The 17,216-nt window shown below is 37.9% G+C and overlaps 1 long non-coding RNA gene across 1 annotated transcript in view; it reads right to left on the reverse strand.

Annotated features, from left to right (window-relative positions):
• The window catches only part of LOC125923740 (uncharacterized), a 97,892-nt gene that overhangs the window by 24,262 nt on the left and 56,414 nt on the right, over window positions 1-17,216 (reverse strand). The window contains exon 3 of the long non-coding RNA XR_007458148.1: window positions 8,372-8,533. This is a non-coding gene — a long non-coding RNA (uncharacterized LOC125923740). The remainder of the gene's footprint in view (window positions 1-8,371; window positions 8,534-17,216) is intronic.

Genomic DNA, 17,216 nt, shown 5'->3' on the forward strand with positions numbered 1-17,216 from the left:
AAGGAAAGGAAAGGAAAGGAAAGGAAAGGAAAGGAAAGGAAAGGAAAGGAAAGATGGAAGGGAGGTTGATTCTTCCTCACTGACTAATCAATAGCATCTATTTCTTCAGGCATGTGATTTCCTATATCTTATTTAATTTATCCAGTCCTTTGTTACCACAAACAAGATTACACTGTACATCTTCCTACTCATGAATGTCCTTTGTATATGTTTTAGGCTTACAGACAAGAACAGAGCCTGTTTCTTATAGGTAGAAGAGTATCATTCTTAAATCATACCTTACGGGAACATCCTGGAAAGATACCAAGTGCACCTGTATGAATGAATGCTACACCTTAGTCAGCTCCTAACTAGAGGGACTCAGAGAAGACTGACCTATAGCTAGACTCAGAATGGCCTCACCCACACTCCAGGCTATCTATAGGTGCCAGTGAAAACCATACCTGTACAATCTTTTCCATAATGAACATGTGATCCTTGCTCTGTAATCAGAGTATGTAAATAAATAGAGAAAAATTCTCTTTGATTTTGATGATAATAGTGTTAAACTTTCTTCGGTTTAACAGCCAATGGGTTCTCCCAGAGAATCAGAACAAATAGAATATACATATATAGTAATATATAAGAGATTTATTACAAGAATTTCCTCATGTGATTATAGAAGCCAAAAAGTCACACAATCTGCTGTCTGCAAACTGGAGAACCAAGAAAACTAATAATGGCATCATCCTATCATCCAGTTCAAGTCCAAAGACCCTAGAATCAGGGGGCCAATTGCATAAGTCCTGGTCTGAGTCTAAAGACCTGAGAACCAGAAGCACCAATGGTCAAGAGCAGAAGTCAAAGGTCTTAGCTCAAGCAGAGAGGACAAATTCACCCTTCCTCCACTTTTTTGTTCTTTCTAAGCCCTCGGTGGATTGGGTGATGCTCACCTCCATTGGTGAGAGCAATCTTCTTTACTCAATCAAATGCTAATGTCTTCCAGAGACACTCTCATAGACATACCCAGAAATACATTTTATCAGCTATCTAAGCACCCCTTAGCCCAGAAAAGTGAAAATAAAATTGAAAAGTGAAAATAAAGTTGACACATAAAATCAGTCATCAGTTATACAATAAATGCACAAGAAAAAACCAAAATCATTTCATTACATGTTTATGTTTTCTTATAGAAACGATCAGGGAAAATAAATTTCCAATAAGCTGGAGATGCATACTATGTACATAACTGTGCCTTAAAGCCTTCATTTTATAAGCATCTCCCAATCACATAGCTGTTCCACATTAAAGAGTCTTTCTCACCATTCCAAATCTATCAGTCAGGGTAGCTGGTGGAGATTAAGCTCTGAAGCAGTCTAACATGCCTACCTTGCCTTCCCGTGTGTCCATAGAGAATCTATAAAATGATAGACTGTTTTCTAACTCCTCCCCCTTCACTGAGTGCTCCATTTCCAAACTACCCTGGGCCCAAAATTCATCAGGCAGAAGGGAGCCTGAGTTCATTACTTCCTCCACACTGACCCTCTTTCTCAGATTCTACGTCATCTACAGATATTCAGCAATTGTATTGCTAAACCAATTGCACAACCTCTTGGGCTTGGTTAGTAGATACAGTCATCCACTTTTGTCATCAGCCTGGCATCCAGAATCTCTTTCAATGAAAATGGAGAAGGGTCATGGGAACTTAATATTCTACTGAACCATGAATTGGTTTGGGAAAAATAACGGTATAACTTCTGACCATGCGTGAGATCACACAGCATTCCACCAGGTTTTCCCAGTACTCCAGGGACCACTGTGGTTACACTCAAGTACTCTCATCTAGGAATTATGCTGCATAATGTACAATTTTACAAGCTCTTGCCTCGGTAGATTACGCAGTATGCAACAAATAAAAGGTTGTCATTCTGATTTCTGCCTAAATGTCACCTCCTCAGACCTTTCCTGACCACAAAATGTAAATTACTCAGTCACTCTACCATATCATGTATCATTAGGTTTTAATTCTCTGCATAACACATATCAAATTTAAGTGAGTCTTCAGTTTGTTAAGTTTGTCTATTGTATGCCACCTCTCACTAGATAAAGAACCTGGTCTGTCTTATTTTTTGTAATATCTACAATGCCTGAAATAATTCTGGATGGCACATAGTTAGCCCTCAATATGTATATAGTAAATTAATTAAATCAAGGTGATACAATAGAAAAAATGCCTAGGAAGTTACCTTGAGGCTACTTTTAATATAGGATGGTCAAAGAAAGTCTTTCTGGGAGATGAAACCTATATGACAATCGGATAAGAGTATGAGATTTTGATTATTACAATGGCCTGAACGTTTTATTGTTGATATGAGACTGTTATTGTGAAAAAAGAGCTTTATAACTATTGAAGAGCAACCCAAAAAAATATGGGATTGGCCCAACAACAGAACAGGAATGGGACTGGTGGGACTGTATGGGACTCTATTTGCTATTGCATATCTCCAGAGTGGGTTTAAAAGAGATAATGAGAAAATTCATTTTCAATGCTTCTCAGAACATTTTTCTTTTCCATAATCCAGAATTTCTTCCCCTAAAGCTCCTTACACAATTAAGGCTTAATCACCCAAAGGGAAGGGATGGCAGATACCACCTAAAATAAAAGTCCCCAGTGAAAACGTGATGAGAGAAGATTCTACCAGATTAGGAAAAACATATACTCCTCTACTGAGCAGAAGGAAAGCTTAAGAAGGAACACTATGAACATCCCACCTGGGTTCTCTTGGATTTCAGTGCTCCCACCCCATATCCCTAAGATTTAGCCAGTTGAAGGGTTGATTGCGGAGACAGAAATCAGGCAGAGAAGAGAGACAAGCCTAAAACTGGTAAATTGTGCCCTTTTTAGAAAAAGGCTTGTACACTACTGTTTCTATTTGGAAAACATGAACAGACTGTCTCACGGAGCACCTGTTGACCTAAACCAACATGTCTTCAGCTACTGAGAAATAAGCATGAACTATTAGACATGGAGAATTTTATTAGCTATCCTCAAGTCTCCCATACTTTCCCATGCAATGTGGAAAAGATACAGACATTCCTACTTGCTCCCAGAGAAAGCCATGTAAACCAGCCAAGAGTCAAGAGCCAGAGAGCCTACCTTTGGGTTACTATATAGAAAGGTGAGATGACACTAAAGGCCATAGGCTAGACAGGGTAGGCCAGAGAGACAATAGAGGACAAAACTGGACATTTCAGCAGTGGATGCAGTGAAGACAGAAGTCACTCACTGCAGAGGTAAATATGTATCTCAACTGGTGATCAACAGAAAAACAGAATGATATCACCAGGGCAAGGAACCTTTGTCCATAAGGGATAAATAAGCTCCTTCTTGCACCCAGACACCATCTTGGGCATATGGAGAAGGAAGGGAGACTCTGCAGAAGAGAAACAACTCTGGTGATGCTTATGAATTTTAAATTGCTTGAATATGGGTATATATAAACCCATAAAAACCAAACTATAATCTAGAATAGGTGAAATTACCTTCTAATAATAAGCTTTAAATGATTAATTTCTACAATCACCAGGAATTTAAGTAGCTCCAAAGTAACATAAGATCAATTATAGAAATACATACTTTAGATTGTTTCAATTTTGACCCTACTGTGTTATATATAGCTTAAGTGTCCACTTCTAATGTTACAGTTTGAGATGCTCAAGCATGTTCTATTCAATTCACAAACCTCCATACTAGGGATCCAAGGATTCCTTTGGTCTTATAGTTGCCCTGGCGGCAAACATAGGGTACAAGTAAGGGTGCAGCTTCCTCTATTTGCTATAGAGTCAAGGAAAGGAGACTTAGCTGGGTATTGTTTTCATACCCACAGTGGCTGTATGACTTACTGGCAGGACATTTGAGGCCAGTAATATGAAATTCCCAGTAAAGACTAGGACATCAGTAGTGTGACTTTGAACTTCTCTGGAAGTGACCCTTCTCTCCCAGCATTTGTGTTGACCTCTACACTTCCAGACACACTACTTCTCACATCCTCAGCCTCTCCCAATTAAACCTATGTCTCTCCTCTCCTGTTGTAACTACAAAAAAAAATTCTTTTTTCTCTTTTTTTCCAACACAGTAGTTGTTAAGAGCTAATAGGTAGAACCAAGATTATCCACTAAATTTGGACCCCATAGTATCGGTTCCTTCTCCTCAGGAGCAGAAAGACCTTTCTTCAGATCTCCCACTCATGGAAGGGAAGAGAGAGCTTTATTTTCCATGCAGGAAAACGTTGCCCAAACATTCACTACTACTTTCCTCTTGTTCCCACTAAGTCAAATGACTTCTAAAAATGCCAAAAGAAAAGACAAACCCAACACAAGTTTTGAGGACAGAAGAGATCAACTCAAATGAAAAAAAAAAAAAAAGGTAGTTAACCAAAAAAACATAGGATCCAGTAAAATATAGGATCCAGTAAAACAGAGGTTCCAACACAGGAGAGAGGCAAAAAACTTCCCAGAATAATAGAGATCAGCAGCAGGCCTAGAGCAAGCAGTCCAAATCAAAGAAGGAGGAGAGAAAGCTTGAGAAAACAGAGCTTATCTGCAGGGGAATAATGAGATAGAACTAGTAGAGTGTCTAATAGTGTCCAAATTGTAACGTTGTTCTAGTGGGAATCACTAGAATCATAGAAAAGGGAAACTGTGTGTGTGTGCGTGTGTGTGTAAAAGAGCAAGAGAAAGAGAAGGAGAGATTGAGAGAAGACCTCATTTACCCTGAAAAGAAGCCAAAATATAATACGTAAAATTGTTAAATCCACGGAAATGACGGTGTGAGCACACTGTTCAAAGAGGTGAAGTTAAATACCAGTAAAAACGATCTAAAATTTGAAAGCAGTAGCCTCTGGGGGACAGGTATCAAGAGAGGCAAAAGCAAGGGGCTTCCTTTTTTCATTATTAGCTATAGAGGATTAAAGATGGTCACAAATTCTTTGACAGCACTCCCATGGAAGGGTCTATTTCCCCTTTCCATGAATGAATTTGGGTTGGCCTATAACTGCTTACCAATAATGTACCAGTGGACTTGACACTCTGTCATTTCCAGTCCTAGTTGTTTAGAGGATTAGAAGCTTCTACTGTGGTCTCATGAATCCCTGAATCAACATGTAAGACCAACTACCTCCCTTGAAAGACCACATGGAGAGGCCTTTAGACTGAATTAAGAGAGAAGTAACCAGCTGATCCCAACCTTTTAGCCACCCCACCAAAACAGCCGATATGTGAATGAAGCTGTCTTGGAACCACCAGACCAGACCAGACACCAGCCAAACACACCCAGTTAATGCTACATGGCACAGAAAAATTAGCCAGCCAAGCCCTGCTTGAATTCCATATCTACAAAATCTTGAGATATAATAAAATTAGTATTGGTTTGATCCATTATATATTGAAGTAGTTTGTTATACAGCAATAGATAATTGGAAACTAAGTCTTTTAGTCCTCAAGAGTAGTAAGTCTTTAGTACTAATTTTTTAGCATGTATATGTATAATTTTCATAAAAATAAAAAGTAAATTAAAATAGTTTGATCTGAGTAAGGTCAATGGATTATATTGAGGTCAATTTCATGATTGCAAAATTGTACCATAGTTATACAAAATGTTACCCTCGGGCAAAACTGGGTGAAGGGCATAAGGGGGGGGTCTCTCTATATTATTTCTTACAACTGTGTGAGACTCCACAATTATCTAAAAATGAAAACTTAAAAAAATAATTTGAACAGCTGAATGTCTGTATCTTGTCATATTTATATATGTTTAACAAAAAATAGTGGCATACTTTATATATTATCCTACATTTTTCCGTTTAATATATTTTATACCTATATCCATGTCAGCACTTATAGGTCTAGCTTACTAATTTTAACGACTACATTATAGCCCTCTGTATGAATTTGCTCCCATTTACTTAACTAGCACCTTACTGATGGATATTTATGTTTTTTTTCCTTTCTGGAGACTATGTACTTTATTAAATCAGAATTCTAAATTCCCTTTGAGTGATAAAAAACTGGGCAATATGGCAATATCCCTCTAGTATAAACTGAAAGAACTTATTTCTATCATTCTTATGATAATTCCTTTCCTGTCTTCACATCTTCCATAAGCAATTCTAAGCCTACTTCTAAATCCAGGAAGTGTCCACATATCTATACATAGCTAACTCAGCTTCTGGGTAGCAGATTGCAGTGCAAACTGCTAGATGTCAGGGGAAAAAAAAAAAAAAAAAAAAAACATATAACTAAAACTCAAAACTCCAGCCTTAAGTCACCCTGTCTGAAGGGGTGTCAAAAAAATGAAACCAGTAAAGAACACTGATATATAAGAGAAAGAACTGCTCTTCAAAACCAAGCCTCAAACCACAATGCTTCCAAAACCCAATATCTCAAAATAACTATTTACTCTGACTAGCATGTTTTATATTAATGATAACATTAAGATCAAAAGAAAAAGTAAAAAGATGTTCCAGGTAGATATACTGAATTTCTAGCCAAAAATAAGTTATTCTACCATCTAAAAACTCTCTGTGTTTTTAAGAAGGTGGATCTGAAGTGCATTCTTCACTCATTTACTAATTCATTCAGACACAACATCTAAGTGTCTGGTAGTATGTCAGAAGCAGACAAAGGCAGCTATTGGTCCCTGGAAGAGCACATACTCCAGTGCAGGGACAGAGAACCACATAGATAAGTATAAACACTGTGACAGAGGGCAATAAAAATAAGCACGTGGTAGCACAGGGCTACACAGGAGGACATGCAAGCCTTTATGAAGGAAAATTTTTAAATTGTAAGGTAGGGATAGGGATGTCTGTGGGAGAGAGAGCTCATTCCACGTGGAAAGGAGCATGGACAAAGTCTTAGATGCAAGCATAAGGTTGAGTGTAGCTTGCAGGTGGGATGGTACAGGGGGTCAGGTGGCTGTACACGCAGTTACATCCTGCCCAAGTATACAATGGAGCATGGAGTTCCATGAGAGATGGCCTGGGTCCAGATCATATAGGGCTGTGTGCCTTTCTGAAGACATTCAAGTTTATCCCTCAAGTAAGGGGGATCTAATGAAGGAGAGCCTTGCTTGGGGTCAACATATGTCCCACTTTGACCAAGACTGTTGCAGTTTATGCTCGTCCCAGTGTAATTATTAGTAGTGCTCACTTTCACATTCAAATGTCCTGGTTAAGATTATAACCTTACTTATTACCGTAGTTATGATAGACCTACTTCCAGTGGTACTCAGATCATTGAAAATCTAGGTGAGAAATAGCAGACAATAGAAGGAAAGGAAGAAGAAAAACAAAATCTATTTCCCACCGTGCAGAAAGTCTGATCAATGCTAAATTAAATAGTGGAGAAAGAGTAAGTGCAAAATTTTCATCAAATACATGCAGGAGCAATTTTTATTGTGGTTTTTTTTTTGTTTTTTGGGTTTTTTTTTTTTTTTTTTGCTTTGGGAAACCCAAAAACAAGGGTTCTACAACCTTTACTTTTCTTTCTTATACTTCTTTTTGAGGATTTTCTTTCCTCTTGATATGATACTTGTTGATTTATAAAAGGCATATATGAACATGATAATAATTATAAAAGTATAAAAGGAAAAATTAAATTCTATCTTCCCAGGATGCCTGGGTGACTCAGTTGGTTGAGCGTCCAACTCTTGATTTTGGCTCAGGTCATGATCCCCGGGTAGTGGGATCGAGCCCTATGCTCAAGGCAGAACCTGCTTAACATTCTCTCTCTCCTTCTGCCCCCTCCCCCACTCATGTTCTCTCCTCCCTTAAAAAAAATCTATCTTCTCTCCCCAGCCTAGGCCTACTATCCCAAATGACACCATATGAACTCATCAGTTTACTAAATAGGATAAACTTAATTGGGCAAAATAAGAGAATAGCTTTTTTCTTCTTCTATTGCCTTCAAACATGTTTGGTCTGCCTTCTCAGTGTTAGCAAATTACTAAAATAGCCAACAACCGGCCTACAAGCACACCTTTCATATGCAAACCAATCAATCCATAGCACATACCCCAACCACCTCCTTTATCCAACTTAAGGTCATTAGTCCCCTGCCCTACTCATCCCAGGGCCAGGTGCCAAACAACTAGGGACAACCCCTACCCCAGAGCTCTTCAAAATTATTCAGACTAGGAGTGATAGTAGCAATGTGGCCAAATAAGACATGCCCATTAATACCTCCCTCACCTCAACAATTTGGCATCTATACACAGTATCTTTGGCTCCCAAAAGTGTCTTTGTGGGATTCAACACCATATGCCAAGGGACCAGGGAGGAGTCTTGCTGCATCCCACACCCACCCTTATGCTATGAGTAACAGGCATACAGACCTTGGTTCCAGCTGTGGACCCTGAAGTGGACCATGAACCAGCTCCAGCCTCTCTTGGTGGTGGTCTGGGAGGCTCTGGAGAACACCGTCTTAGACAATCACTCACAGTTGAGAGATCTTCGTGGAGCCCAGGTTTACAGCAGAGATGTTCCAGTTTGGAGCACTGGAGAAAAAAAATATCAAAGTTTGGATGCACTGGAGAACATAAGAGGAATAGTTTGACTTAATCAGCACTAGCCCTCCCCCAAGGCAGCACAGGTTGGGCCAAGAGAGTGATTTTTCTGCATGGGGTGGGATAGTAAAATGAGAGTGTGTGGGTAAACACCTGGCTTTCCTAGCTATGCAGGATGCTGCCAATGAGGCCCATTTCTCTTTCTCATTAACCCAAGTTAAATTATGAGCTACATGACTCAGGGGTAGGGAGTGACTAGGAAAGAGGTAGACGGGACTCTTGAGGGCATTAAAGAGAAGCAGATCCTAATACCCATGTCACAGATTATATCAAGAAGCTCACCCACAAACCCCAGGGACCCCTTGCCCTCAGATCTTCCCAAATGGCATCCCCAGCGCTCCATGTACCTTACACACACATGTGCGCGCACACACACACACACACACACACACACATCATCTGTGGTCAGCTCCCCATGTGTGCTCACAATAGTAATGAGAGTAAGTTTGGGCAGACTCAGATAAAATTAGAAATGAAAGAGGAGACATTACAATTGATACCACAGAAATAGGGGGAATCTTAACAGACTACTATAAACAATTATATACCAACATGTTGGGTAATCTACAAAAAAAAAATGGATAACTTCCTAGAAACATATAACCTACCAAGACTGAATCATAAAGAACTAGAAAATCTGAACAGACCAATACCAAGTAAGGAGATTGTACCAATAATCAAAACCTCCCCAGCAAAGAAAAACTTAAGACCAGATGGTTTCACTGGTGATATTCTACCAAACATTTAAAGAATTTACACCAGTCCTTCTCAAACTCTTCCAAAAAAATTCAAGGGCAGGAAACATTCCCAAACTCATTTCATGAAGCCAGGAATACCAAAATCAGATAGGGACAGTACAAGAGAAGAAAACTACAAACCAATATTCCTGATGAATATAGATGCAAAAATTCTCAACAAAATATTAGCAAACCAAATTCAACATCATATTAAAAGGATCATACAGCATAATCAAGTGGGATGTATTCCTGGGATGCAAGGATGGTTCAAAATATGCAAATCAGTAAATGTTGGTACACCACATGAATAGAATGAGAGAGAAAACTCATGATCATCTCAATGGATATGGAAAAAGCATTTTCCAAAATTCAACATCCATTTATGATGAAAACTCTTGACAAATTGGGTATAGAGAAAAATTACCTCAATATAATAAAGGCCATATATGACAAGCCCTCAACTACTGTCATACACAGCAGTGAAAGGTTGAAAGCTTTTCCCCTAAGATCAAGAACAAGACAAGTGTGTCCACTCTCATGACTCCTAATCAATATGGTACTGGAAGTCCTAGCCAGAGCATTTAGGCAAGAAAAAGAAATAAAAGGCATCCAAACCATAAAGGAAGAGGTAAAATTATATCTGTTTGAAGATTATATGATCTTATATATAGAAAATCCTGAAGACTCCACCAAAAAATGTTAGAGCTAATAAACAATTTCCATTCAGTAAAGTTGTAGGATACAAAATCAACATATAGAAATTAGTTGTGTTTCTATACACTTACAATTAAATATCTGAAAAAGAAATAAAGAAAACAATCCCATTCATAATAGCATCAAAAACAATAAAATACTGGGGCGCCTGGGTGGCTCAGTAGGTTGAGCGTCCGACTTCAGCTCAGGTCACCATCTCGCAGTCTGTGAGTTCAAGCCCCGCGTCAGGCTCTGGGCTGATGGCTCAGAGCCTGGAGCCTGTTTCCGATTCTGTGTCTCCCTCTCTCTCTGCCCCTCCCCCGTTCATGCTCTGTCTCTCTCTGTCTCAAAAATAAATAAACGTCAAAAAAAAAAAAATTAAAAAAAAAAAAAAAAAAACAATAAACTACTTAGGAACAAACTTAACCAAGCAGGTGAAAGATCTGTACACTGAAAACTATAAGACTGATGAAGAAATTAATGAAGACACAAATAAATGGAAAAATATATTATATTCATGGATCAGAAGAACTAATATTATTAAAATGTCCATATTCCCCAAAGCCATCTTTAGATTCAATACAATCCCTATCAAAATTTCAATGATATTTTTGATAGAAATAGAACAAAGTATTTTAAAATTTGTGTGGCACCACAAAAGACCCCAAATAACTAAAACAATCCTAAGAAAGAGCAACAAAGCTGGAAGCATCCTCCTTTCTCATTTCAAAGTACATCACAAAGCTATAATAATTAAAACAGTATGGTACTAGTATAAAAATTAACATATAAACCAGTTAAATGGAATAGATCCTCACATATACGGTCAACTATTATTTGGCAAGAAAGCCAAGAATACTCAATGGAAAAAGGATATTCTCTTTAATAAATGATGTTGGGAAAACTGGTTAATCACATGCAAAAGAATGAAATTGAACTTCTATCTTACATCAGTCACAAAAATTAACTTGAAATGGGTTAAAGACTTAAACATAACACCTGAAACCATAAAGCTCCTAGAAAAGAAATTGGGAAAAATTTCCTTGACACTGGTCTTGGCAAAGACTTTTTGGATATGACTGCAAAAGTACAAGCAACAAAAGCAAAAATAGACAAGTGGGACTACATCAAACTAAAAAGCTTATCACAGCAAAAGAAATGATCAACAAAATGAAAAAGCAACCTATGGAATGGTAAAAAAAAAATATTTGTAAGCCATATATCTGTTAAGGGGTTATTATCCAAAGTATATAAGGAACTCATACAACTCGTATATAGCCAAAAAGCAAACACTCCTATAAAAATGGGCAGAGGACCTGAATAGACACTTTTCCAAAGAAGACACACAAATGGCCAACATATACATGAAAAGATGCTTAACATCACTAATCATCAGAGATATAAGATATCCACAATGAGATACCACCTCACACTCATACCTGTTAGAATGGCTATTATAAAAAAAAAAAAAAAAAAAAAAAGCAAGAGATTAAGGATGTGGAGAAAAGGGAACCCTTGTGCATTGTTGGTGGGAATGTAAACTGGTACAGCCACTATGGAAACCAGTATGGAGGTTCCTCAAAACAGTAAAAATAGAAATACCACATGATCCAGCAATCCCATTTCTGGGTATATACCCAAGGGAAATGAAATCAGGATCTTGAGGAGATATCTGCACTTCCATGTTCATTGAAGCATTATTCACAGTAGCCAAAATATGGAAACAACCTAAGTGTCTATAAACAGATCAATGGATTAAGATGTGGTATATATACACAATGGATTAATATCTAGCCATGATGAAGAAGGAAATTCTGTCATTCGTGACAATGATGAACCTTGAGGACATTGTGCTAAGTGAAGTAACTCAAAACAGAGAAAGATAAATATTATATGATATAACTCACATGTACAATCTAAAAACATCAAAATTACAGAAATAGAGAGCAGAATGGTGGTTACTAGGTGCTGAGGGTTGGGGGAAGGGGATGATGTCAGTCAAAGCATACAAACTTCCAGTTATAAGATGAATAAGTTCTGGGGATCTAGTGTTTAGCATGGTAACTGTAGTTAACAATATTGTATTTTATACTTGCAATTTGCTGAGAGTAGATGCTCCTACCACAAATAAAAAATGTAATTATGTGAGGTTTTTGAAGTTTTAAATTACCCTATTGTGGTAATCATTTCAAAATATGTAAGCATATCAAATCATCACATTACACCTTAAACTCACACAATGTTATATGTCAAACATATCTTAATAAAGCTGAAAAATAGGGGCACCTGGGTGGCTCAGTGGGTTAAGCATACAACTCTTGTTTTCGGCTCAGGTCACGATCTTGCAGTTTGTGGGTTTGAGCCCTGCATTGGGCTTTGCTCTGACAGCACGGAGCCTGCTTGGGATTCTCTTCCTCTCTCTCTCTCTCTCTCTGTACCTCCCCTGCTCTCTCTCTCTCTCTCTCTCTCACTCTCCTGCTCTGCCTCTCTCTTACATATGCACTTTCTCTCTCTCCGTCTCTCTCAAAAATAAATAAACATTGAAAAGAGGTTCGAGTGAGAGAGAGCCAAAGCATAAGAGACTCTAAAAAACTGAGAACAAACTGTGGGTTGAAGGGGGGTGGGAGGGAGAGGAGGGTGGGTGATGGGTATTGAGGAGGGCACCTTGTGGGATGAGCACTGGGTGTTGTATGGAAACCAATATGACAATATATCTCATATATTGAAAACAAATACATAAACATTGAAAAACTTTTTAAAAAGCTGAAAAATTTAAAAATTATTAAAGGTAGCCAATTCTAAACCTATCATTCCTCACCCTTCCCTTCCCACAGAAACCACAATGAATCTCAGGCCACATTTTACCCCTTCCCTCAGCCTGCTGATGGACACTGTGCTTCTCTGTGTGCCCTGCATGGTGTGGCAGGGACCCTCTTCTTGGGAGTTGTAAGTACAACAAACTGTCTTTTCAATGCCGATCATCTCCTGATCTGTTTGCCTTACCATATTTGAATAATAATAAAACATACATTCTAAAATAATGCTGCATCAGATTTGTCCTCTTCATACTTTAACCAATATCCCAAACAGATCTCATAGCTATCCTGCCACTTTTATTAGAAAAGTCTTGTTTTTGGATTTTGAAATGTTACTCCAGTTTGAACCAAAATTTTCACCTCTTGTCCATTTTAAAACTTTTCCCCTTCCTCCAGGTCAGGCCTGGTCCAGCTCAGGGCAGCAGTGGAGAGAGGCAGAATGGTCTCACTCCTCTTCCCTTCCTGCTGCTCGATCATCCAGGAGCAGGGGAAGGAATAGGAGGTATTAGAGAAAGGCACAAAGGAATTCTTGTCTAGACCATATTGGTGGCTCTTCTTTGGACAACATTAATTGCCCATATCCTCTGTTGTGGCAGGTGCTCATAGGGAGAATTAATAAACAAAAACCATACACAAAACTATAAATATCTCCAAACTATACTATTTCCTGACTTATTTCACCTTCCAGCTGACATCTTGTCACCATCCCTCCCCAACTCTGCTTTTGGCATTATACCCTGTAGCCTCTTTCTTCTGATGCCTCCCTACTCTGTCAGGCAGTTCCTCTCCATTATGAACTACTGCTTTCTAAGCCTCTATGCAACTGCCCTCCTGTAATTGCTTTACATTGAACTTCTGGTTTCTACCATTCCTGGATTCTGTATCTTCCTCTTAAGTTTTTGTTTTGTTTTGTTTTGTTTTGTTTTTGTTTTTTTAACTGGTGAATATCCTTGGATAATTGTTTCAGATGGAAGAAAATGTCTTTCTTTTACAAGCACTGGAAATGTCTTTATTTTTCCTTCATACCGGAATGATAATTTGATTCGTAATAAATGTTAGGTACAAATTCTTTTCCTTCAAAATGTTGACAGTATTGCTTGTATTCAGTACCCATCATTGTGGAAGAGACATCTACTAACAATTAAATGCTTATTCATTTGAGGTAACCTGTTCTTTTTTAATTCTCTCTGGTCACATTTGAGATGTTTCTCCTTTTCCTTAGAATTTTGAGGCTGCATGAAATATTTTAATCTGTTCATTCATTGAACAAATTTTTACTGAAACAAGTGATACAAGAGTGCAAGTGATAAAAACTATGAACAAAACAGATTAAAATGTTGTTTTCTCATTTGTTTTTGTTTTGTTTGTTTTCATAGCTAGGGCCTCTGTGAGCCCTGCTGAATCCATCCAAAAACTAGAGTCTTAAAATTTACAGAAATGGGTTATTATTTTTTTAACTTTATTTAAGATAGAAGAGTTAAAGGAAAAGTTATCTCCTATTTTCCATTCTCTTCTTCTCTTTTTCTTTTCAGCTCTCAATTCTAATGATCTCATTTTATCTTTTAGGCTATCAACTTGATCTTTTTCCCCATCAATTTGGTAATTCAGCTAGTCTATACTTTTTTTTTAATTTTGCCATTCTTTTTTAAATTTCTGTGTATTCTTTGTTGAACTCTGCTGTCTCCTTTTATGGCAGCCTTGTTTTGTCTGATGGGTACAATATCTTCTTAAATATCTCTGTGGATAGTATTTAGAATTTTTAAAATTCTCTTCTGTTCTCTGGATTATGTTTACTCCATAACCAATTATTATTTCAACTTTGATCTTCCATTTCACATTTTTTTGCTTTCCTCTTATGTCTGATGAACTGTTACCTATTCACATTTATCAATAACGGATGATACAGGTTAACACCAGGAACTGAAACAGATTTTCTCTCTATTTGTGTAGGCCCACTTCTCCTGTGGTCTCTCCTTTGAAAACTGACAGTAGAGAGGTGGACAGAGTTGTGTTTCCAGGCAACCAACATGGGTGATTAGCCAAGAACTCTTCCAAATATCAAATTATGACTGTTTAGTGTATTTTACCCCTGAAAACTTTCTCCTCTACCTCTCCTCACTTTCCCTTCCTCTTCTTCCTCATTTTGTTTTGTTTTAGATGTCTAGAGTTATCTTAAATTCTATGCTACTTTTTTCTCAGTAATCTCTCTCCTGGAGCCTCATGCAAGCCTCTTGTTGGATGAAAGCAGTTATTAACTTGGGCCTAAGGGTAAAGCAACTGCTCCCACAGCCCAATTTAGGGCATGGAAAAATAGTACTAGCAAGTAGGACCCAGTATATGATTTGTAGGCCTTGGTGCAAAATGAAAATTCAGGGTCCCTTGTTTAAAAATTACTAAGAATTTCCCGACAATGACAGACCATTAAACCAAGTGGAGGTCACTTCTAAGCATGGGGGAATTATGCCACCATACAGGTTACATGCCTATGAAGATGCCTCTGACTTGCCATTGGGCATTTCTCTAAGTTCTACCAATAAATACCCTTAAACTCCTTGCCATTACCATTGTTTTGTTTTTCTACTGTTCAGCTTTTTCCATCAGTTCAACACCTTTTGCTTTCTATGGTCAGGAATTCCCCAAATCTTCTGGTTTGCTGATGATACTTTTCCTTTCTTTCCAGTGATTTTTTAGTTTTATTCTCTTATAAAGCAGATTTTTTATTTTTTTTGGAACTTTGAGAAGAAGAGGAAGTAGATGTCCATTTAAAACAAAACCTGGTTAAAGCACCTGGGTAGCTCAGTCAGTTGAGCGTCCAACTTCAGCTCAGATCATGATCTTACAGTTCATGAGTCCAGGCCTCACATCGGGCTTTCTGTTCTCAGTGCAGAGTCCAGATCCTCTGTCCCCCTCTCTCTCCATCCCTCCCCTGCTTGCACCCTCTCCCTTAAAAATAAATAAACATTACAAAAAATAACTACAAGACACTTGTTGGGATGAGCACTGGGTGTTATACATAGGGGATGAATCACTGAAGTCTACTCCTGAAAACATTATTGCATTATATGTTAAAATAATGGATGTAAATTAAAAATAATTAATTAATTAATTTAGAAAATAAATACATAAATAAATAAATACAAAAACCAAAACCTGGTTTCTTTTAGTGACAAATAACCACAAATATACGGGTGGTAAACTGATTTTAAAACCATCCAGTTCTCTATAATTTATTAACTTTAATAGTGCCAGAGCTTAAGTATTAACCAGTAGACCCAGAGCTCAAGTTTAGAAATACTAAAATAATGGGGCGCCTGGGTGGCGCAGTCGGTTAAGCCTCCGACTTCAGCCAGGTCACGATCTCTCGGTCCGTGAGTTCGAGCCCCGCGTCAGGCTCTGGGCTGATGGCTCCGAGCCTGGAGCCTGTTTCCGATTCTGTGTCTCCCTCTCTCTCTGCCCCTCCCCCGTTCATGCTATGTCTCTCTCTGTCCCAAAAATAAATAAAAAAACGTTGAAAAAAAAAATTTAAAAAAAAAAAATTAAAAAAAAAAAAAAAAAGAAATACTAAAATAATACATTTATGGGGGCACTTTTGTACTTATCCTTTAAAAATTTCACACTATTGGGGCACCTGGGTGCCTCAGTCAGTTAAGCTTGGCTCAAGTCATGATCTTCGGCTCAAGTCATACTTTGGCTCAAGTCATGATCTCACGATTTGGGGGTTCGAGCCCCGCGGGCTCTGTGCTAATAGCTCAGAGCCTGGAACCTGCTTCAGATTCTGTGTCTCCCTCTCTCTCTGCCCCTCCCCTGCCTGCACTCTCTCTCTCTCTCTCTCTCTCTCTCTCTCAAATAAATAAACATTTTTTTAAAAAGCTTAAAAAATAAAAAAAATTCACATTATTTCCTATATGAATTCATTTAAAAAATAACCTTTGATATCAATTTAGTTGTCAGTTTTCAAAGTTGGTGGGAGTTTCCCATTATATAAAGGAACGTCACTTTACCAAAAAAGTCAACTATTTAAAGTCCAGTTTTTTTCATCCAAAAGATATGGTTTATATACAGAGAGATGAATGATGCTATAAATCTGATGGGTGGAGAGGAATTTTCTGATTTTAGCTTATTATTTTTTACTTACTATATGCCCATCTTTACAAACTCCACCCCCATCAAAAGACGGAAGGTTTAACTGATACTTCATTACCTGGTAAAGCCCTTGAGTAAGAAGAGATTTTCACTTGCCTCTAAAACCTACTGCAATTTTATTTAAATGACTTATCAGAAAGTGTTCAGCATCCTAAGACCTCCTTTTACATGAACATAGTTTTTCCTGCGTATTTTCTTTTGTGTGTCTAAATATTTCTGCTATAT

Source organism: Panthera uncia, chromosome B1, assembly GCF_023721935.1.
Source record: "Panthera uncia isolate 11264 chromosome B1, Puncia_PCG_1.0, whole genome shotgun sequence".
Classification (NCBI taxonomy): Eukaryota; Metazoa; Chordata; class Mammalia; order Carnivora; family Felidae; genus Panthera; species Panthera uncia.